This window comes from Patagioenas fasciata, chromosome 3, assembly GCF_037038585.1.
Source record: "Patagioenas fasciata isolate bPatFas1 chromosome 3, bPatFas1.hap1, whole genome shotgun sequence".
Classification (NCBI taxonomy): Eukaryota; Metazoa; Chordata; class Aves; order Columbiformes; family Columbidae; genus Patagioenas; species Patagioenas fasciata.
In genome coordinates, this window is record NC_092522.1 from 77709041 (window position 1) to 77732519 (window position 23479).

The 23479-nt window shown below is 37.5% G+C and overlaps 1 protein-coding gene across 5 annotated transcripts in view; it reads left to right on the forward strand.

The window, feature by feature from the left end:
• The window catches only part of WASF1 (WASP family member 1), a 92546-nt gene that overhangs the window by 17138 nt on the left and 51929 nt on the right, over positions 1-23479 (forward strand). Inside the window, exon 1 of one of the 5 annotated variants that reach the window (XM_065834662.2) lies at positions 4439-4457. The exons of the other annotated variants lie outside the window; for them this stretch is intronic. The gene's annotated coding sequence lies outside the window, so the exon portion shown is untranslated. Of the gene's footprint in view, positions 1-4438; positions 4458-23479 lie in introns of those variants that run through there. 5 annotated transcript variants of the gene reach the window in all.

The following is a 23479-nucleotide window of genomic DNA, read 5'->3' on the forward strand; positions in this document are numbered from 1 at the left end:
AAAATTCAGTTTAAAAACTTCCCATTTTTCTCTTAAATCATTTAAAGCCCTTACCCTTTTGAAATTGCTAGCAATATTCTCAAGGTTTTCTTCAATGATGTATTGAATGTAGTTAGAGAGCTTTATATGTATAGATTGTATACATTGGGAAGAGTTGAAGTTCATGAGAGAATTGAGAGGGATTAAAGGATAGAAGATATTAGGAGGAGGAATTGAATCTGGAACTGGAAAAGGGAGGAAAATAAATCTGGTGTGTAGTTAAACAATTTAGGAAAAAGTAAAAAGTGAAGGAGCTTTGGAAGAAAACTAACATGCTGATATGTATGTTTGAGAAGAATTAGACAACAGCAGTATGGGAAAGGAAAATCATCTTCTGGGAAATGAAATCTTGTATACAAATATGATTGGTGGAAAATGTGACTGAAAACAAAGTGGAGGGAGAAAAGCAAGCAGAGAAAGATAACAAAAATCCTAATGATGCAGAGGATCAAAGTGCATATCCATCCTAAATCAGGGGCTCATTCAAGGAAAGAAAAACACCTGAATTGACAAACATTCTTACAAAAACATGAGGAAAGTAGAGGGATATGGCATACAAAACCAAGTTAAACTATGACTTGGGTTAAAAACGCTGTGCAGCTCTGAAATGTGTGTAGGTATTAGTAGAGCTTCTTTTGTTTTATTCAAAGGAACATCTAGACAGACAAATATCTTGTTAGCCATTGTCATTCATCCTATTATCTTAGAGTATCAGTTAAATTTTCATCTTACCTTCTGGCAGATGTTTTTTTCCTTAGAGATAACAACACAAGATTTTGTGGAGTCAGTTATTTAAATGTGGGTATGAGGTTTCAGTGCTATATGCTAACAGCCTGCACAAGGCCTCAGCAAAAGTATGGATTTTATATTGATATTTTAAGTAGGCTCAGTGAGTTTCAGAACTGTGCTCGTAAGAATGTAGATTGTCAAGAAATTCTTGTGGTACCAAATTTGTTAGGCAGCCCCTGCTCATGGTTCATACATTCATGTTACCCTGCAGTTATATGGTCTTACAGTAAGCGGGATTGTGTGCTCATCCAAGGCCTTTTTGGTTCTGTTTGCTGGATTATGTTTTACTTCCATTAATTTTCTGATCTTCTTGACCAATTTTACCTGTGTGCTGGGGTAGAAGGTGGAAGAAACTGCAGGATTTCAGCCTGTGCTGCTTAACAAGTAGTTACAAAATTATTACCTAAGTGGTCATTGTAGATTTATAAAAAACTTTTCCAATAATTCTTTCCAAATCTCTTTCTGCGCTTGTGAAATCAACGGGTTTTGCAATTGATTTCAATAGAATCAGGTTCCTTATAAAAATAAGTGGTCTGCAGAAGTTGGGTAGCTGGAGGGAATTCCTGAGGTTTCTTTTTTAATACACAAGTCATCTTTTACATTTTCATCACAGTATTCTTCATTTTAAACTAGCAAAGTAAGAAAATAAGACATATATATAAACTTGGAATTGGATTTTATATATCAGTTGGGCTTTTGTCAGAAATAATTGCAGTAATATTCTGCACAGTTATAACATTCTTTCTAAAATCATAACAGTAAACAGTCCTCATTCTTCTTAAACTCAGGCCATTTTTCAGAAGAAAATAATTCTGGCAAATACGTTTTTCCATGCTGGAGATGCCCTATCCTGTGAATGCCTTAAATTAACTTCTTAATTTTAAGTGTGACATTATGGATAGAGAATCTTTATTAATGAACTAGGGGATGAGAGAGTTTAGAATAAAATAGGCAATAAGGGTGGCAGTTAAACTGAAATGCGATTTTATGCTGTAAGTTGTGTAAGACAGTAGAAAGACACTGTTCTAAAATCAAGCAGTTTTCATGTGTTAGTTAAAAGTAATCTGATGCCATGTCAAACAGACTTCTATAATAGTTTGTTTTTCTAGAAGAATGAAATTTATAGTTTATATAAAAAAGTTAAAGTAATGTGAGGGTGGGCAAGTTTGTTTTGCATAAGTCTTCTCCCCAAATTTTCCATTTTGCGTTACCTACTCCTGACTTAGCTCAGAACTGTTGCCAGCACTGAGCCAGGCCAGGTTCCTTTGGATGAGTCTTGAACACCTGCAGGGATGGAGCTTCCACAGGCTCATCTGCAATCTGTCCCAGCCCCGCACCACCCTATCATTGAGGAATTTTCTCCAGGATTCCAGTCTGAACCTTCCAAGTTGCAATTGATGGCCATTCACTTTTAACTATCTTCTACTACCAAGAAGACTTTTTGACTGCATTTTCTTTAACTCCCGTCCAGTAGTTGTCATTTGCTATTATTAAATTGCTTCTCAGTATTTTGGCTGAAATGGTCCAGCTTTCCCAGTCTTCTTGGAGGCTGTGAGTTCTCAGCCCCTTATATCCAGGGAAACTCTCTCCAGCTTCCTAATAGTCTTTTGGAAATGGAAACCCCAAACCCAGTATTCTAGGTATTACCTTAGTAGTACCGAGTTAGAACGCAGTGGTAACTTTTCTTGTTCTGTTCTCGTTTCTGTCTTGTTCTTTTTCTTCCTAATGTAGTTCAGTGTTCTGTTTGCCTTATTTATGATGAAAAAGCAGTGGTGGGCTTGTCTTCGGCTTAGAGTCCATTGTAACCCTCAGGTCCTTCTGCACAGGGCTACCACTCAGCTCTCAGCCTGTGTGGAGCAACTCTACCTCCTTGTGCTTCTTAGTAAACTTCACGGTTTCAGATGATTCACTCCTCAGGGTTCTTCATGTCCCTCTTTTTACTGTTATACAGTGACTTTGGATGCATGGGTTTCATGTTTTGTTTTCTGTTTTTTTTTTTTTTTTCCTGTGTCAAAAGAGGATCAGAACTAGATGTTCTGTACAACTCTGCTTACAATTTGTTGTAATCTAAAGATGACTCAGGAATTAAGGACTCATCAAATTAAAAAATGGCCCTGAACATTTTGAATGTCCAGCACCCAAAGAAGGGCTTTTTTAGATTTTTAATCTTGGAAAACAAGGCCAAATTTCCAAACTTGTAGTGATGAGAAGTTATTGCTACTGAACAGTTGTATAGTGGCATGCCTGAAATTTCTTAGGAGTAGCACTAGCAGTGGTTACACAAATTAACATGGTATTAGTCTGTGTTTGCCTTCAGGGATGTCATCTCAGTAGATGGTCCATCCATATACTGCCTGTGTTGAATCTTTTTTATAGATTAACAAATATCTCCTTTTATGGGATCTAAATACCAACAGCTTTCAAAGGAGGAAAGAGACAGGTATTTCAAAAATAATGGTAGTCACATTGTAAGCATCTGCAGTAAAACCTGCTTTATACTTGCATATTTCAGATACAATTATTGACATACTTTGTTTTGATTAATACAGTTACTATTGGGATTCCTTATACCAAAATAATAAGGTCGAACGAAACCTCTCTCTTACCACTTTTATATTGAAGTATTTCTTTTGAAGATATAATTTCAACAGGAGATTTTCTTGAAGTGGAAGAATGAGGTCTGATATATTTGTGTGTGAAGGAATTAGTTTTTGTTAATCTGTTCATTAAAATTTTAAAAGAAAAAACTTGAAAGTTTTTCTGACAACCTAATCTAGTGGTTTATTTTTTTAATATTGCAGTTGAAATTAAAAGCATGCGTCATTGTTCTGTGGATAAAGAAAATATTCCTCATAGAGTTGTTATTACAGGCTAATGTTCATCTCAGCTGCATTAAATTTTTGTGCACTCACTAATCAAATTATTTTCTAGTAACTATTTTATTACAAGATGAAGAATCTAGAGTATTTCTGGCTGGAAAATAGATACTAAGATGTACACAAATATAACTTTCTTGTGATTATGATGGTTTTGTTACTGTTTTACCAATTAAGACTGCAAGATTAAGACCTAAAGTGCTTACATTCAGTAGAGATATGACAAACACTGGTAGTAGCAATGCAAGCCTCCTGCCCACACGCCAAATGCTATTACTTGCTTTAAAGTCAGATTTAACATAGTTACTTTAAAGATGTGAAATCAAGCTGGGTATTCCTTCTCCAAACTCAAAGGTTATTTTCCACTTCTGGCAGCACTTTATTTTGTATTTTAAATGGAAGATCTGCAGATATGGGTGGTCTCTTGCATTCTGAAAAACTGTCTTTCTGAATTTGTAGTGTGTGTAGATTGGAAGACAGAGGCCTGTTGTGATTTCTCTGCACTTCTACTTGAAATCCACATTCAGTTTTCGGTCTCTCTGTGCTTTGGTACAGTTGTAGTGTATTGCAGCTGACAGATTATGAAGTGTGGTGCTTCTGATTTCTAAGTAGGAGGCATTTTTGATTGATACTGAAGGTTGGTTTTGTTCTGTTGTTTTTCTCAGCTGGAGATGTAGCATCCATGTGTATGAAGTCTTGGAATGGAGTGCTGAATTCCCAGTACACAAGCAGATCTGAAACAGAGAGCCCCAGGTGGAGTTACTAATCCATCTTATGTTTGTTTTTCCTATGAATTTGCCGTGAGCTGGCTAATTTAGAAAAAAAATTGTAATCCCTGTAGGTATTGTGACAATCCAGACAACAGTGACTGAGGAAACAGATTTTAGGACATTGTGTTTTCTGTATTTCCTCATTTTTACTGCAGGGCAAACAAACATATATTCTTTTCCTTACAATTAGTACACCTTTTGAAGTGCAGGACCTTTCCTCAGCACTGTTACTCTGTGACAGGAACATTATTATAGCTGTATTTTTTTCAGTCAGCAGAGCTGTAGGAGGAATAATGCATTTAAATATACCAAATCATATTTAATTTGTTGCTTAGCAGCCAAAGCAAATTATGTAAATCTGAGACAGATCAAATATTGCTGTAGTAAAGGGATTTCAGATCAGTTTGTCCATTTTTTTGTGATTTGATGTTACACCAAAGTTCAGAGTTTAGGGGAGGGGGATGTCTTTTTCCAGTTAACTGATGTTCTCATTAGCCAAAATAATTTTCGTGAAACCTGAAAGGGCATTAGGAGAAAAGCAAGAGTGAGTATTAAAACAAAAAAGGGGTTTGGAGAAAGAAAAGAGGTAAAAAAGAAAAACGACTCTGCCTTTTGAAATCTCACCAGATGAGCACTTTAATTAGGTACATAGATGAGAAAATGTAACGTATGCCTCGTCTGGATGTGTAGGGAAATTCCTGGATTCCAATTTAATTTACAAGTTTTATTCACTTGTAAAGTGTTTGGAAAATACACTAACTGGTCTTTGCTATTTTGAATATACAGGTGATTCAGTTTCACATTTTGCATAGGGGAAGATAGGTGTGAAATGATAATCATTTGGTCTTAATTTAGTTTTACTGTGTGTAGTTGGATACAAAGGCTAGTAATTACCACAGCAAAAGCAAACAAAAGCTTTGAGCACGTTAAATTCTTAAAGTTTTTCTGTCTCCAATATTTTGCAGAGGAAGGAATTGCTATGAATTGATGTTTGTGGGTTGGGGATGTGCAAAATAAAATCTACTTTAAAATATTAATAAAAGTACCTCCAGAGTGATTCAACAGTAGGATGCATATATAAATACGCACAGAAAATAACAATAAAAAATAAAAGAAGAAGAGAGAGACTTTAATATACAGATAAGCTTTAAGGTATACGCAAACAGAGCCAAACTGTTGCGGGCAGACTAGGCAGAGCAAAGGATTTTCATATGTGACTAATGGGAGATCATCTGAGGGGTTTGTATAGCTATTGAAAACCCACCAAAGCTCATGCAGTGCGGAAGGGTAGAGTTTGGGAAATACTTTTTCTTTGGCTGCAGTACTGTCTGGTGGCCTCTCCTGTGGTCTGTGGTCCCAAGCAGATGAGGGTGCTGAGAGGGCTGATCAAGCATCTGGATTTGGGGTCTTGGAGCATGAAGGCGGCAACTGCTGCAGAGGATGAAAGCTGGGCACCGGAATGGGAGATGTGCACATGTGTGCTAATAGAGGAGATTTCTAAGTTTAAAGCATTAAGATGGCCAAATTTTGAGTCAATGTTAGTGATTGTGAACCTGTTGCTGTCATGAGTTATTCTTCCGAGAAAATAGAAAATTAAAACCTTTTTGGCTGGAAACTTGATGTACATTAATCTCTTTGTTACCCAGCACATAAGCCACAGTCTGTTTTCTTGATTGTCAGTAAGGAAATAGAAGTCGAAGTTCTAAGGCTATGACCACAAGTGTAATCTGGATTTCTACCTCTTCTCACTCTTTGGGCTTTTTTTCTTTAAATGTCTTTTGGTGTAAAGATAATGTACACCCCTCTTTTAAAGTTTCTCTTTCTGGTTTAAATGAGGAATCATTATGTGTGGGTAGCATCATTTTGAGGGTAGCTTTTGATGCATAAGCAACTGCTGTAGAGAGATACTGGATATTTATGCAAGTTTTTGTTTGTTTTAAATGAGCAGAATATTTCTTATACTAACACAGAGAAGGAAATATATACTTTTCAAAATAAGATACAGAAAATGTTTGCAACTTTTATATCACAAGTACTTATTTTATAAACAAAACCCCAAACACAGTACAACTTGAATGTTTCTTCTTTATTGTGAAATATTTCTGCAGTTTATATGGTCTTCCAAGAATTCAGTTTACGCAGCATTTTTTGTTTAAAGATACTTATCTACCTCAAGGCTTAATTGGATTTAGTAAAACATGTGAGAAGCTTGGGAGCTATCTATTTTTTTTCATATCAGAAAACTGAAGGCACATATAATCTTTGTGGACTGCTTAAAATTATGAGAAGCTTGGAAGAAGAGCCAACTTCCCAGACTTCTTATGCCCTGATCTCAAAATTATTATTTTGTGGGGTTTGGTTTTTTTTTTGGCATTCAGATTTTCATTTTAAAATTTAGTTTTAGACAGTTGCAGAATTCTAGGTTACAGAACAGTGCTGACATAAAAATTATATTTCTCAGAAGATACTTGGATACTAAAGCTGAAATTTGACAACCTAGTTCAGTTGTAATTGAGAAAAGGAGGTCTTACTGTGGTGTGTTGGGGTGGGGGGGGTTGGGATGGGGGTGTTGCTTTTTTTTGTTTTGTTTTCCTGACAAGAGCAGGTTCTGTTATTATAGTGTACAGTTTCAATGGCAAGAAAGACTGAAAAACATTCAGGGAGCATCACTGATGAAATTTAAAGGTGCTACCAGTCAACAGCGGGCATCTAATAGTTTGCTTACTGACAGAAGTCGTAAGGGAGACACAGTCTACAAATTAGCAATCAAATTGTCAGAAGTCTTTCTATATCTCTTTCTATAGGGTAATACAGTTTTCAGTTTGAATTATAGGACAGATTCCTTTAGTTGTACAGGACTTCTGTTTTTCTCAAAACTTATAATAGATAGGCTTTTCTCTGTGTCTTCCTTATGAGCCAGATTGCATTAACTATAGGCATTTAGGGGATGTTTCTCACAGGCACCTTCTTGTCATGTACACACTTCTAGGACACACGTGATTTATATAGTTTTGACAGGACTGGTGCTTATTGCACATGTGCAGTACAGCAAAAGCACCCACATAGATTCCTGCTTGTGTCTGCTGGAAAAACAGTATCCAGAAATGGCAACACAAAAATTTACATAGGATCTTCCGAACCATAACCTTTCCTGAGGACCGTCGAGAATAAGTTGATGTCGAGTTAGGCAGCTGCACTCTGTTTCCAACTTCCCTCGCTTCTGGAGTCTCTCCTCTGTCATAGGACTGAATGTGCATCTCTCACCTGGAGGCAGTGAAAGGCAAGTGTCAGCAGGAGTGGACTGCAGCTACAGAGCACTTTGCTTCTTCTACACCCCCTTTCCCCTACTATGTTTGAAAAGTCTTAAGTAAAGAGTGTGGACTTTGTGTCAGGTGAATTGGGATGGCAGGTTGCATGTGTATCTTGAAATATTTCCTTTAGGAAATGGTGTTGTTCCAAAGAGACCAAAAGTATTCTGGTGATCATGGTTTTTGCTCAGTGTTTGGATCTAAACAACCATGTACTAGATTTGAGTTGGAAAATGATTTGGCAAGAACACTTATGATTTGTTTGGTTTGTGTGTGTGCACATGCTGATATTTGGAATATAAACTTGTGAGGAATTGTTTTATCTTGATTTGCATTGAAATACATTTGAAGATTACATAATCTTGCAGTATTGGACCGTAAATCTTTATTGCTAAGTTTCTTCATTTATGAGCTTAAATAGCATCTGTATCCCTGATGCAGACAGAGTGAATTTCTCTGCCTGTCTGCATTTGTATTCTTAAAGTAATAAATTCTAAGCAAGCACAAGATACCATGATGGTTGATGTTATTCAGAGCTGCAAAGCTGTGGTTGTAGCAAGTGTGTGAAGTTGTGTTGTTTTCACAGAGAGCTTTTGTGCTTAGAACAAAAAAAGTGCACATATTTTTAATGTTTTGTGAGCTCAGGTAATTTTTTTTTTTCCTAATGCATAGCTGAAGCTTACTTGAAACTATCAAAGCAAAATCCCTTTCCTGCTACTGCTCTGGGTGAATTAATTGTAAATGCTTTTTGGGAATGTAAAAAAATTACTGAAGGCTGTGGAATTACAAAGAATGCAATACACTTGCTTGGCATATGCACTATTACTGACAGTCATTCAGTGAGCATTAGGTTAGTGTTATGATGTCATTAGAAGTCTCTGAATATTGTAGTAGATTAAGATGTTCATTTTCATTCTAATGTCAGTAGAAGTTTCTGGAAATGTAGACTGTCTGAGGCTGACAAATTCTAGCAGATTTGCTTTTACTTGTGTCATCATTTAGGTGCTTTTAAAAATAGTTTTATTTATTTTAACACTTGGATATAAATAAGAATGCTGCAGTCAGGTGTCGTCAAACATGAACACTTTTCCAGTATTCTTGGTACTCTGCTGTGAAAAACTCTTGTATGCGTTTTGATTAGGAAGAGCATCATATTATGATACGATAGATGATATTATGTCACAGAATAGTTGAGGTTGGAAGGGATCTCTGGATGTCATCTTGTCCAGCCCCCATGCTCAAGTAGGGCCACTGAGAACCAGTTGCCCAGGACCGTGTCCAGGCAGCTTTTCTCCAAGGTTGGAGACTCCACAACCTCTCTGGGTAACCTGTGCCAATGCTTGGTCACCTTCACAGTGAAAAAGTGTTTCCTGATGTTCAGAGGGAACCTCCTGTGTTTCAGTTTGTGCCCATTGGTTCTGGTCCTCTCACAGGGCACCACTGAAAAGAGCCTGGCTCTGTTCTCTTTGCACCCTTCCTTCAGATATTACATTGGTAAGATCCCCCCTGAACCTTCTCTGATACAGGCTGAACAGTTCAATCTCTCTCGGACCTTTCTTTATATGTGAGGTGCTCTGCACTTCTTGTTGAATTTCATGGGGTTCTTAATCTGTTATTTAATCTTGTGTATCTAATATAATGCTTTATCTACAAAATCTTGTGTATTCTTCATCTGTTTTTCCATCCATATTTTCATTATGTAAATGGAGATGACTTTCTGAATGCATTTATGTTCTTTAGTTGAGCATTCTTGAAACTGAAGGAGGAGAAAATAGTTCTTTCTGCATTGTGGTTATATTTCTGTTGCAGTTGTGAAAAAGCTACTGTAGATGCATTACAAGTGACTCAGAAAGCGTGAGTAGCAGTTTGAACATTGTAAATACAGTTATAACATGGATACAAATTTTGAACTTTAGTCTTCATTTCTTGCATTTAATTTACTTAAAGATAAGAGGGCCCAGCATCTTGATGTGTCATTTTCTTGAAAGCGATTATGGGTTCTTTAATAATTTGATATTTATTTTACATCTTTATTTTTTAAATGGCAGTCTAAAAAAGTTGGCACTCTTAAAAGAACTTGGCAGTAGTGGTTGACCTTCCTTTTCACAGAGCAGACCATTTAATGTTTTTTATTGTTATATGTTCTTTTAAATTTTAATGAATTATTCTTGGTGTATGTACAAAGAGCACTAACTGAAAAGAGTACTTAATAGAAAATGATGGCTGCTGAAAGGGGAAAGACGTGAAAAATTAAAACAAATCGATCACTCTTAGGAAACAATTATGTAATCTGGCATAATCTGCCCTTTCTGCACTCCTTGGATGTGAAGAAATAGGGCTTGACCCACAGTGACAGAACAGGATTTGTGTCTTGTAGTAGTTGTCTTTGTCCTGGAGGATCCATACAAAGGTGACAGTGATAATGTTTATGAGGGAGCCCAATGCTTTCTCATCACATGATGCCCTTAGCAATCTGAAGACATTCAGGGGAAAAAGGGAGAGCTGTCCTAACATCAGGAATCTTCTGATATCATTTGAATTTACCAGCTCTGAATTTTTATCTTGAAATTTATAAAAGTTATTCAATTGAGTTACATATTAGAACTCTATTATGTGTTCCTTCTGCTGTTTCTTCTTACTGGATCTTCTGACCTGCCTGTTAGATCTCAGATTTTTTTTCCTGCTCTTATTTACAGCATCTCTTTCATCATCTCACTTTATTCCTTTTTTTGAGATACTGTTATTCTCTCCATTGTCCAGAGATGACATCTACAACTTTGCATGTGTATATATGGAAGTATCACCTCTGTGAAGCTATCTATATTTGAATGAATTGATCAGATTTTGTTGTGTTGTATTGGGTTTATGTGGGAAGGTTTTGGGAGTGGGGGGCTGTAGGGCTGGCTTCTGTGAAAAGGCGCCGGGAGTTGTCCTCATATTGGACTGTTTCAGACAGGTCCAAGACAAGCGTCTTCATTTCCCATCACATGTTAAGGTTTTCAGAACAGGGAGCAGACCACTTAGAAGTATCAGGTGAATATTGAGGATATATACATTGTAAGGTGAGACAGGGTGGTGAGGCACTGCAATGGGCTGCCCAAAGATGTTTTGGTTGCTCCATCTTTGGAAGTGTTCAAGTCCAGGTTGGATGAAACTTAGAGCAACCTGGCCTAGTGGAAGGTGTCCCTGCCTATGGCAGAGGGTTGGAACTGGATAATCTTTAAAGTCCCTTGCAACCCAAACTATTCTATGAGTCTAAGAACCAAAGAGGTTTATGGTAGATGTACACAATAGAAGAAATGGAGAAAGTCAAAGTATGTTGTTTGACTGAAGGATCTTATCTTAATTCAAGGATCTTATCTTAATTTTACCGTAGAAAATGCATATAGAGTTGTTAGTTATTTGCAGTGAGAACTAATAAAAGCTATAATCTAGTCTCTAAATGTATTTTAATGACTAAAATGCTGTATTATAGTTACAGAGAATACAGGGAATTTAATAATACTGCCTGATGTTCATACATTTAAAAACATGAAACTTGTAAAATCATTCTTTAATAGCCTTCACCAGTTGCTATGTTCCTCTTGGGCATATGCATTACTGTAGGCATATAGAGTTTTTCAAAGATTAATATAAGAATTAAGCATATTTTAATTTAACAGAGCACCTGGTGCCTTAATGTTTTATGTTCAGAAAGAAAACAGCTCCAAAATTACTTTAAAATAAGTCTCTGTTTTTTCTAAAAATACATTAAATAGAAGTATATGTGTATCTGAGGTCAGTATTGGGGATTTTTGTATTTTTTCCTGGGCAGGGAAAAGAATGGGGAGGGACAGTAAGTAAGTACCTGTAGAGAAATACAAACCATACTCCAAAACCAGGAAGCTTCCCGGAAGTGTCTCTGCTCTTCAGCTCCCTCCGAGGAAAAGGTTATTTTAAGAACCTTGTCATTTCCTGCCTAACAAGACCATTGAGGTATTTGGTGTCCATAGTGCTAGAGACTTTAAAGATTAAAGTCACTATCTTTTAACTGGGTCAGGGAAACAATTGGTAGACTTGTAGAGAGAACAAAAGCTATATGATTGTCTCACAATAAAATTTATGTGGAAATAGATGCAGTTCTGTTAGTTCCTGTCTTTTAGCCTAGTGCCAACTGTACATCTAAAAAGAGAAACCACCAGAGTATGTTTACACATCGGTCCAGCAGGCTGTAACAATTTATTGAGAATAAACACTAGGAAAAAACCTCCAGAGATCATGTGATTTGTTTAATACAACATATAAAACTATTTCTGTTCTGTACTCAAGCATATGGTAATGTACGCGTGATGTCTAATGATGGTTATCTTTTTAATTTTATTTAATGGGTGGAAGGAAATCACAGTCGTAAAACTCAGCCAAACATACATCAAGGCCAATTGCCTTGGTGTTAGTTCTTAATATTTTTTGTTTCTTCACTGTGATTCAGACACACTTCAGTGTCTGCTTCAAAAATGTTTGATGGTCTCAACAAAGTACATAAAACTATGAGTTGCTGATACACCACGTGGTTGTGCTGCTGTTCAGAGGGATCTGAACAGGCTCACAGGAACCTCATGATTTCCAAAAAGAGAAGTGCAAGCCTTACACTTGAGGAGGGACAGCCCCAGGCACCAGTTCATGCTGGGGACCAGCTGGCTGGGAAACTGCTTGGGAGAAAAGGCCTTTGCAGTGCTGGCTGAACATAGAATCATAGAATGTCCTGAGTTGGAAGGGACCCACAAAGATCATTGAGTCCAACTCCTGCCCTTGCATAGGACAACACCAGAATTCACACCATGTATCTGAGGGCATTGTCCAGCACTGTGGTGGACACTGCTAGGCTTGGAGCCATGACTGCCTCCCTTGGGAGCCTGTTCCAGTGCTCCACCACCCTCTGGAGGAAGAACCTTTTCCTGATGTCTAACCTGAACCTACCCTGGCACATCTTCCTGCCTCTCCCTCAGGTTCTGCCATTGGTCACTAAAGAGAAGAGTTCGGCACTTGCCCTTCCTCCTGCCCTTGTGAGGAAGCTGTAGCCACCATGAAATCTCCTCTCAGTCTCCTCCAGGCTCAACAAACCAAGTGACTTTAGCTGTTCCTCATATGTCTTCTGCTCTAAACCCTTCTCCAACTTCATAGCTCTCTTCTGGACTCTCCAGTAGCTTAGTATCTTTCTTATCCTGTGGTGCCCAGAACTGTACACACTGCTCCAAGTGAGGCTGCACCAGTGCAGAGCAGAGGAGGACAGTCACCTCCTTCATCTGGCTGGCAATGCTGTGCTGGATGCACTCCAGGACCTGGGTGGCCCTCTTGGCTGCCAGGGACACTGTTGGCTCATGTTCAACTTGCCATTGACCAGAACCCCCAGATCCCTCTCCGCAGAGCTGCTCTCCAGCATCTCATCCCCTCATCTGTATGCACAGCCAGGGTTGCCGTGTCCCAGGTGTAAAATCCAACACTTGCCCTTGTGGTTGGTGTTTGCCCAATTTGTCCAGAGCCTCTCTTCCCTCAAAAGTATCAACAGCTCCTCCCAATTTTCTGTCACTGACAGACTTACTTAGCATGCCATCAAATCCCATGTCCAGGTCATTTATGAAGACATTGAAGAGTGCTGGCCCTAAGATGGATCCCTGTGGAACTGCACCAGTGACTGGTCACCAGCCCAACGTGACCCCATTTATAACACTATAACCCTTTTGAGCCCGACCCATCAGACAGTTGCTCACCCACTGCACTATGTGTTTATCTAGCTGTATGCTGGACGTTCTTTCTAGGATACTGTGAGAGACGTGAACCAGTAATGTGCTGTTGCAGCAAAGAAGGACAACCCTGTCCAGAGTTGCATTAGTCAAAGGACGTGATCATTCACCTCTGCTCAGCACTAGCAAGAACATGTCTGGAGTGCTGGGCCCAGTCGTGGGTTCCCCAGTTACAGAAGAGACATGGATATACTGGAGTGAAAGGCCAGAAAAATAATTAAGGGATTGGAACATTTGTAACACAAGGAGAGTCTCAGCGAGCTGGGGTTGTTTAGCTTAGAGGAGAGAAGGCTTGGGGGAATCTCATCGAGGTGTAGAAATGCCTGACAGAAGGCAGTAAAGAAGATGGAGCCAGGCTTTTCTCAGCAGTGCCCCGTAATATAACAAGAGGCAACGGGCACAAACTGAAACACAGGAAATTCCATTTAAACATAACATTTCTCCCTGTGGGTTTGGTCAAACTCCAGAAGTACTTGAAGGTACTTGAAACATGCCTGGACAAGGCCTGGAGCAACTGCCCTAGCTGACCCTTCTTTGAGAAGGGATTTGGTATAGATGATCTGCAGAGATCCTTTTGAACTGCATTGATTCTTTGATTTATTGGCCAAGGTTCTTCTGACTTGCTTTTCTACTGAACTGAGCTTTTTTAACTTCAAATGTGCAGACTTTAAAAAAATTTTCTGAAAACATTCTAGGAGGATAGCACAGTACTGGAATGGATTGCTCAAAGAGAGTTTAGAGTCGTCATCCCTTCAGGCCTCTAGACCATGATGAATCAAACCCAGATGTTTCTGGTTAAAAAGAAACCAAAGTTTACCGGGGTGCTTGCAAACCAGCAATGAAATGTCTGTGGTCGACACATCCGAAGTAACTATGTTTGCTTCTATATCAGTAACTGTTCTCTGTTTATAAAACAAATATACATTTATGCAACAAAAGTATGTTAAGTTCCACTGCTCTCTCTTTTCCTCAGCAATAACATTAAAAGGGTTGTCATTGGGGTGATGAGGGTTTACCTCTGTGTCAACCTATTTTCTTGACTCTCTGCAATAGATTAACTGTATTGAATAACCAAATCCCTTCATGTTAGCTGCTAACTAGCTTTTGCTTTATCTGCTGTCACATTGACTATGCTGTTAGATAATGGTAAATTTTCATGACTTTTCATGCCTGTGCTAGTTACAGCATATGGACTTGTTTGGTTGTTTTTAATGCTGGTTATCAAATGGAAGACTCTCCTCACTGTTCTGTATATTTTCCTCCTCCTGTAGGAAATGGGCAGGAGGTGGGGGAAGGAAGGAAGGAGGTAACACTGAAAATTGTGTTGCAGCATGTCATCTTCTGGAATGATAGGCCGTTTGAGGTTGCGTATATATTATGAGAGATGTTTTTGAAAGTTTACATAAAACCATACAGCCGATGAAATTATGCTTACTTCACTGTGTGATCCAGTTGTGTAGTTGTGCATGCACTGGCACATAGGTATAAATTTACTGTTGCTCTGTAATAAGTGTATCATATCAATATATATGGGTTTGAGATAAAAGACACAAAACATGTTTTTCACATTTACAGCTAATTGTAGCTAGGTGTACATTAGTTTCAGACAATTATTCTCAGTGGCTTGAGTGGAAACTCGAAAAGCAGCGTTTGCATGTGTTAGCAGGTGTTCCTTTAAAAATAGTATGTAGTTCTGTCTGCCCAGGTGTTTGGTGCAATGGCACTAACAGGTGTTAAAGTACATTTGAAATATCAGACATTTTGTAGAATTTTGTCAGTTTATGTAAATTCAAGATTTACTTTCCTTCTCCCCCACCCCATTTCTTTGCAAAGAATTTAGTAGTTACTCATCTTTTTATTTCTGCAAACAAAAAGGTTTCATAAAGTATATTCAGTACGATAAAGATGAAGATGTACATATGAAAAGGACTTTAGTAAATTCAACTTTAGGCAGTTTACATTCTGCACAATGTTTGTTAATCTTGAGGCCCTCAGGCTACTTTAAACAGATACAGAGCATGTGGAAAAATTGAGGGTTTTAGAAAAGTTAAGATCTATGTGTATATACACAGAAAATGTTGCTAGTAGGAAAGCAACAGGTGTCTTTAAAAAATGATCCTGTTTTCCTCTCTATTTTCTGTATTAGCCCTAATGTTGGCTGCAGAAGCTCTGACAACAGATCACAGACGTAAGCCTCTTTTCAGTTCCTTTGGAACCCTGGGTGAGGTAATGCATTCTCTTCACCCAGCAACGTGTAGCTTTTTGGTGACTGGAAGAAGGAACAGTCGGAGATCCAATCTGCAGAAACAGATTTGAAATGCAGGGGAGAGACAGTTAGTCAACAGAATAAAAGAAAAAAGAAAAAGAAAGTAGAAAATATGTGAGGAAGAAAGATTAAAAGATAAATGGGTATGAGGATATAGACAAAGGAAGATTAAAAAAATTTGATTTTGCATCAGATTTATCATTCTCAAGACAGATGAACACAAGCTGTTCGATTTAAAAAACAAACAATCCCCCCAAACTTCCCCCCCAAACCAAAATCAGCCACCAACAAATGACACTCCTCTTCCCTCCTCATTGTCTCTTCCCATGAAAAGTGTCACTGATACTTCTCATGCTATCTATGAGTTATATAACACTTTAAATATGAAAAAGGGGGGAAAAAAGCAAAACAAAACCCACCCTGAACTATTGTTTAAAAAATTTGTAAATATGTTATCTCCCATTGATAATATAAAATACTTAGATATTGGTTTGACCTCATCTGGGGCCCTAAAGAAAGGAAACTTACCAAGTGTGCTTGTAAACATAGTTTATGCTTTAGTAAAAGTGGTTTCACTTTCATCTTCATTAAATACAGTAACAGAGGAGCCAGGAAACTAAAATAACTCTTGAATCAGTGTTGTCTGAGTTACTTTGAAAATCAGCAGATTAGTTGCATAGTTGAAGACCTGAACTGGGCAAAAATGCATGTACAAGGAAACTATTGTTTTGAGTTGCACAAAGCACTTCAGTTGAATTTATATGCAATAGTGGAATTGGAAGGCAGAGGAAGGGTAGGACTTACATACTTTAGCACAACAAAATATGGATAGTTGCATGTAGTTTGCGTGCACATAGGGGTTTTTTAATAGTCTTTGCAAAACAGACATAAATATAGAAACCAAGATTTTTTTTATAGTGTCCCTGTACTGACAAAGTTTAAGGTTTTTAAGGGGAGGTAACCTACTATGAAGAAGGTGAACTGCTGTATAGTCAAAAGGTGGTAGTTGCGTTTCTGATTTTTATACTCACAAAATAGTGGAAGCAATTAATGAAAGACCATGCTGTTCTGCCTGAATTAGTTATTTAATTCTAGGTGAAGGGCTGGGGTTTTAGTTGATTGAAGAACCTTAGAGAAGCATAATGATTTGAAATACATGGATTTTTTTTTCTTTATTTACAGAGAGATGTTTTATTTATGAGTTGGTTTTGGTTTTCTTTCAGTTTTAATTTTCAATTTACTGTGCTCAAAGACTGGAAAAAGAAGGGAGAGATGAACAGCTGGGATCTGTACGTAGTAGGAAGAAGATGGCCTTGTTCCCTGTAAGAAATACCCATGATTTGGTTTGGCCTACTTGTGGAAAAGACAGCATGCTTCTGTTTGATCTTGCTTCTGGTGCTTGAATAAAATTATATATTATGTACGGACTCACTGGGACACAATGGAGTAAAGAAGTGAGGATGATCCATTAAGTACTTCCGCACACCCACAGCCATACAGTATTTTAGAGAAAAAATCCCAAAGAAATAAACAAAAACTCCCAAATTTCAGACTGAATGTGATGTAATTATGTGTTCTGGCTATTCTGTGATTTTTGCCTAGGTCCTATTGGTGTGCATTCAAATGATCGTTAATATGGTCACAATATTGATAGACTTCACGATTACGGGATTGTATCTTTGACTTTTGATTTCTCTGAGGTGTTTCTGTTAGAGCTGAACAGCCACTCTCAGCAACAAGACCCTGAGCTGGGTGTTTGAGAGTGTTTGACTGGATTTCTGTAAAAGGCCTTAAAATAATGGAAAGGTTCTGCACAACACATAGTGATGTAAAAAGCTCGTGTAAGCTTTTTTTGAAAAACAAACCACCCACCACCAAAGAAAAACAAAAACCAAAACAACTAACCAGCCTATGGAAGCTTGTCATAATTGTGATGAAAATATAGCAAAAATGCAAACTACTCATCCAGCAGACAGAAGGCAAATATTAGATACAGAGGGAGAACTAGAGCTACTGAGGAGCTCTGGACCCCTGAATATAAGCTTCTCCTCCCTCACTTTTTTTTTTAACCTAAACAAATACCAGTGTCATTAATGCCTTGTATGTACAAAATGAGAGCTGTGTCTGTCTTGACCACAGCGTTAATTATTTTTTAATTCTTTCTGTCTTTAATAGGTTTATATCTGTTGACTTTTGGTACAGTTATTCAGTGAGATCACTTAAGGCATATCTGTTATTTTTGATAGTTCTGTACACGAAGAAGAAAAGATTCAGTTTTTCAGTTATGTAAAAAAATTCATTTTAAGCATTCTGTAAGCAACCTTATCTTTGATTCCTAATGAGTGTATCTTTAATGGAAAAGAAACACAAGCAGTGAAAAAAAAATTAAAAGGTTTTCAGTTCAGGGTATATTACAAAAGGAATCGTGTGCATGTTAATAAAATTTTCCAGGTGCAATTTGCATGAACAGTCATACAGAACTGTGCTGCTTGTCATTCTCATGTTAATGGTATTAACTATTAAATATCTGTAAAAATAATTCACTGTAGTCCATTCAAGCTTTCCTTGTAATTAGTTTGCAAATACCTACCTAAAGAGGCATAGGCGATACTAATGCCAATATTTGTGTCTGTGTTCTTCTCTCTGTTATTTTCTTGATCCTTTTGCAAATGTCTTGAAGCTACCCGTATTAATAAGTACACAGAAAATGGGAATTGTTGGTGAAATCTGTAGATGAGACAGTGGAAAGCATCATTAATTAGTGAAAGATCATGATATTACAGAACAAAGATTGAATAATTCTGAAGACTGAATTGCTTAGGGTGAAATAGAAATAGAAAGTGCAAATGTCAAAAAGCCTTTTTACATTTATCAGTAGAAGAGTGCATAGGAAAACCTGAGAAGTGCTAACTGACCCAGATGAGAATTACCAAGCAAAAATGAACCTGAATTCTGTAAAGGGCACATCTGAAATTAGGCTATATTGGATGTAGTATTTCTGAAATAGCTAGAAATAAAATAGTGCTGTTTTAAAAAGCACTGGGAAGATCTAATACTTTTTTTTTTTTTTAATTCAGGAATTATGATTGTAAAACAGGCAGCTAAGAACTAGGAGAGTGATGTGTTTAATGTACAAAGTAAAAGTTTAAAGGAGCTGTGCCCCCCACCGTGTAAGTACACCGGAGGGTGAACACTGAAGGAAGAAGAGTTACTGAAGAGAAACGATGGTTCTGGCAATAGAACAAGTATTGATAAGATGGGGCATGAATACATTTAGGTTGGAAATTTGAAGGCGTGTTTAACCATACAGAGCTGTGTGATGCTGAAATAGCTTTCAGTTGAAGTTTTACAGCCCTGCAGTAGATAGCAAACAGAACTTGGTTAAAAAAAGAGTTGTATGACAGGATTGGCCCTGTCGGAATTGGTTGCCTAAGTCTGGCTGTGTGCTGCTGTCTGAGCAACAAGGAGCAGCACAATAGAGCCTTGGTCTGCAGCTGTGGCTCCGAAACACCGTGGTAACAGAAGGAATGATGAACATCACCTATATTCTAGAAATTCTTCTATCTGAGAGGTTTACTCTGAAGTAAGCTGACTTTCTGTAAATGACCTGAAGGAAGTTTAAATTCTGGTTAAAACGTTCCCTCTGCGGAATGCAATCTCAAGGTTTTCAGCACCAGTATTAGTAATGCTTTAGTACTACTTCTTGTTTGTTTTGTTTTTGTTTGTTTGTTTTGTTTTAAAAATACCTCCTTTGTTGGCTACTTGATATTAGCTTGGAAAATACAAACATTTCAGGCACCTGTCTCACGTGGGCTGGGCTTTCATAATAGATAACAGGAATTTTACATACTGTTGTATTTAATGGTGCCGTTCAATGAAAAAGTAAAGAGGAGAAATACAGCCATGACATGACAAATGAATGTGCTACAGTAATAATACAGAAAGTGTTAAGAAATTACAATTCTTTTGATAAAGGATGAGAACAAATGTACATTAAAAAAAAAAAAAAAAGGAAGTTGAAAAGGAAAATACCTAAAATCCAGAGGAAAGATTACTTCAAATAAATTATTATAGATAAACTATTTACTGTACTACTAATCTTACATACCTTTCATAGGTTCAGCGACTAAGTTGCCAGAAGGGTTTGGGCTTCTAAAGGGAGGAACTTCGGCATTAACATGAGTTCAAGGACAGCGGGATGGAATTTAAGTGCTTATCTTATAGATATTTAAGTTTATGTAAGATTATTAGAATGATTGTACCCACTTTTCTCAGCCTTTGTAATGTGAATTGTTTGTTAGTAGTTTGCCAAAAATGTTGCACCAAAGTAGCTAATCAAATAATGAATGCTGCACCAAACTCTGCTTTGCTCAGTATTCAGGAGCCACCAGCAGATACCCAGGGAAGAGGAAGAATAGGGTCAACCCATATGATGCTTCCTAATATTCTTTCAACCTCTGAGCATTTTCAACTCAGGGGTTTTGTAAACTTCTGGGGGTTAGTCTAAGTACCTGCAATGAATCTCTCATGAGTGCTTGTTTGGTTTTGCATGACCTGATGTGAGCTTCTTGCATTCAGTGTCCCTGACACAGAGTCCAGGGGGCTGTTGCTCATTGTTTGAAGTCCTACCACATGTTCGCTTTGAACCTGACCCGTCCCACCTTTAGGTGCTATCCATTTATTTGTTTTATTGGAAGGAACCATGAACAGTTAATCTCTATCTAAGGTTTTGCCACTAATGATTAGATAGATCTTGGTCAGAGCAGCTCCCAAATTTCCATTTGCTGCAAACAGAAGAGTCCTAGTCTATCTGAGCATTCCTTGTATGGGGGCAATTCATACCATAGGTCATTCTTGGCCTCTCAGAATCCTTTCCAAATCTGCTGTGTCTTCTGAGAGGAACAGGCAAAAGCTTCATGCAAGATTTAAAGCATGGAACAAACATAAGTTTATAGAATTATATAGAATGACCTTTTTCTGTTTCATTCTCTACCAATATCTCCTACTTTTCCTAATACTTCTTGAATTTGCTAATATGCTTTTTTAGTGTGGCTGAGCACTAGGCTGGTGCTTTCATAGAGTGATCTAGCATAACCCCACTCTTCTGCTCCTTAGTGTCACTGGTCTTCTCAGAACCTCTTGTTTTATATATGAAGCTAGGATTTGTTTTCAATACGTGTATCGTTTTACTTGAATCTAAATTGGATTTCACCAGCCATTTTATTACCTGATCACTCAGACAGATAAGGTGTTTTTGTTGTTCTTTAAAGGCACTCATCCTTACTACCTTGAATAAGTATGTACTGTCAGATGTTTCTCACCTGGCTGATGTGCTGCCACCCCTTTATTCTCTGCCTTGCTATGGTACTTCTGTGTGTGTCAAAGAGGACAGTTCCCAGTACAGACCCCTGAGCAGGTGACTTCCCTCTGTTGTGAGAGCTGAGTCTCAACTCCTGTGTTCTGGTTCCTCTATTTTAGTCAGTTTTCCATACCACAACATTTGCTTTTATGGCTTGGCTGCTTAGTTTCCTTAAAAGCCTTTAGTGAGGAATTTTGTTTAAAATTTGTTTTTTGGGTTTTTTTTTGTTTTTTTTGTTTTTTTTTTTTAAAGCGAGTGGGCTGTGTGAGCTGGATCAGCTTTGTGCACGAGGTTTTAACTTCTGCAGAGAACTTTAGCAGGTTTGTAAAGTGGGACTTACATTTACAGATGGTATACTGGCTCTTCACTGCTAGATTGATTTTAGTGATTTAATTCTGCTCTTTGTTATAATTTCTATTATCAAATCTCAGGCTTACCCAAAAGTATTCCCCAAAACATTTTGATTTCTCAAGCTAGGCATACAGCACCAGAATTTAGGTACTAAAGAAGTTGTAGTCATTTGGCTATTTCCTCCTGTATTTCATTAGAAAACTTCGGTGAATATCATGGAGCCTAGGTGATATGTTAGGTTGTCTGTTTGTACCATAGCTTCTTCCATAGTTACTTTCATTTTAAACCAAGCCTCTGCTTAGTGACTGAATGACTTGGTTTTTTTAGTCATCTCACTACACTTAACTCTGCACCAGCATTTGCTTTAGCAAGTTTTGTATTCTGGCTCTGCACTTCCGATACGATATCCTTCAGTAGTCTCTACTTCTGCCCGTATGGATTCAGTTGCTTTAGGAGCCCCGTCTAGCTTTTTTGAAAGTCATCCACATTTTTACATACTTCCACCTTCTGAAGATTAGCACAGCTGTGGTGATATTTCTTGGCTTTTGTTGCACGTGCAGTGATACTGATTTTAAGTACATTACAGTCCCTGCTTCAGTGGCACTGTCACTGTGAAGCCTTAGCCTTGCTCTACCCGTTCCTCAGTGCAATCATGTAATGGTTTGTATTTCCTGGTTTGTGATGCTAACCATGAAACAATTAGTGATCTAAAAAATCAGTTCAATCTAAAGAGACGTCATATTGATGATGTTTGTTCCACCTACATAATGTCTAATACAATTAGATGCTCTGCCCTTGCTACAGCTGTGATGTCTGTTGGCAGGTGATGTCTCTGTTGCAGTTGGTGTCACTACCATGGCTGTGCAGGTAGCAACATGCAGCATAATTTTTTACTTCTATCTGAAATTCCAGTCCATGCAGCTTCTCCGCTAGTGACTGAAATGGTAGCTTGTTACTTAGATTTTATTTTAAACTCTCTTTTTAATACATAGTTCTATTGTACACCTAGCACATTTTACCATTATCTGTATATTTTGTGTCCCCAATCTTATTTTCTCAAAGTTTCCAATATGTGTAGTATATTAATATTCTTGTTTAGGACAAGAAATTGATCTAAAACAGTCCTTTGAATTTTCAATTCCTGTTCCAATACTGAAAGTATAAATAATGTATTCTGAATGATTAATGCATTCCATAAATATTGAGGCGTAGGCATTAATAATTTGATAAAATTGAGCATTTTAAATGTAGTGTAAAATGTAATTGTATATAAGATGAAAGTTAGAAAAGAAAAAATGACACAGAAGAGAACAAAATGTAATGTCTTAAGTGCTATGCATTAAAAGTAAGAGTTGTATAGTACATGCTGTTAACGTAGAAATGCTGGTGATGTAGAAATATGCAATTGAGTATTTTTTCCAGCTCTTCTGTTGAAGGCCCAGAATAATAAAATGAAACAAATAGCTGGAATAGCTGGAACAAATAGCCAGAATAGTAACATTAGAATTATATGCTTGACAGAACACTTTTGTGTTAAATGTATATCCCTCTCATTTTAAGGGAAAATAATTTATTTTGTTAAAAAAAAAAAAAGTGAAACGGCATGGCATTTTCTTTTCATTAGAAGAAAAAAAAAGGCAACCAAACCACATAATCAGCATTTCTTCCTTCTAATCTCCAGTACTAGGTGAGTGTGGTGTACCAGTAGGTCAGGTTTCTACAGTTATTTGAGACTTGATCTCCAAAACTACATAAGATCATCAAGGCAGAAGTCATGTCTTTATTCAGCATCTAGCACTAAATAGAGTCTCAACATGATACCACAGTAAAAATAGTAATGAGTACAAAAAGAAAACCTTGGCAATGTTCATGACCACTTTGCCCTTTGCTCTGTGTGTTCTGCTATGAGAACCCCTGCAAATCATTTTTTTTTTTTTTAAT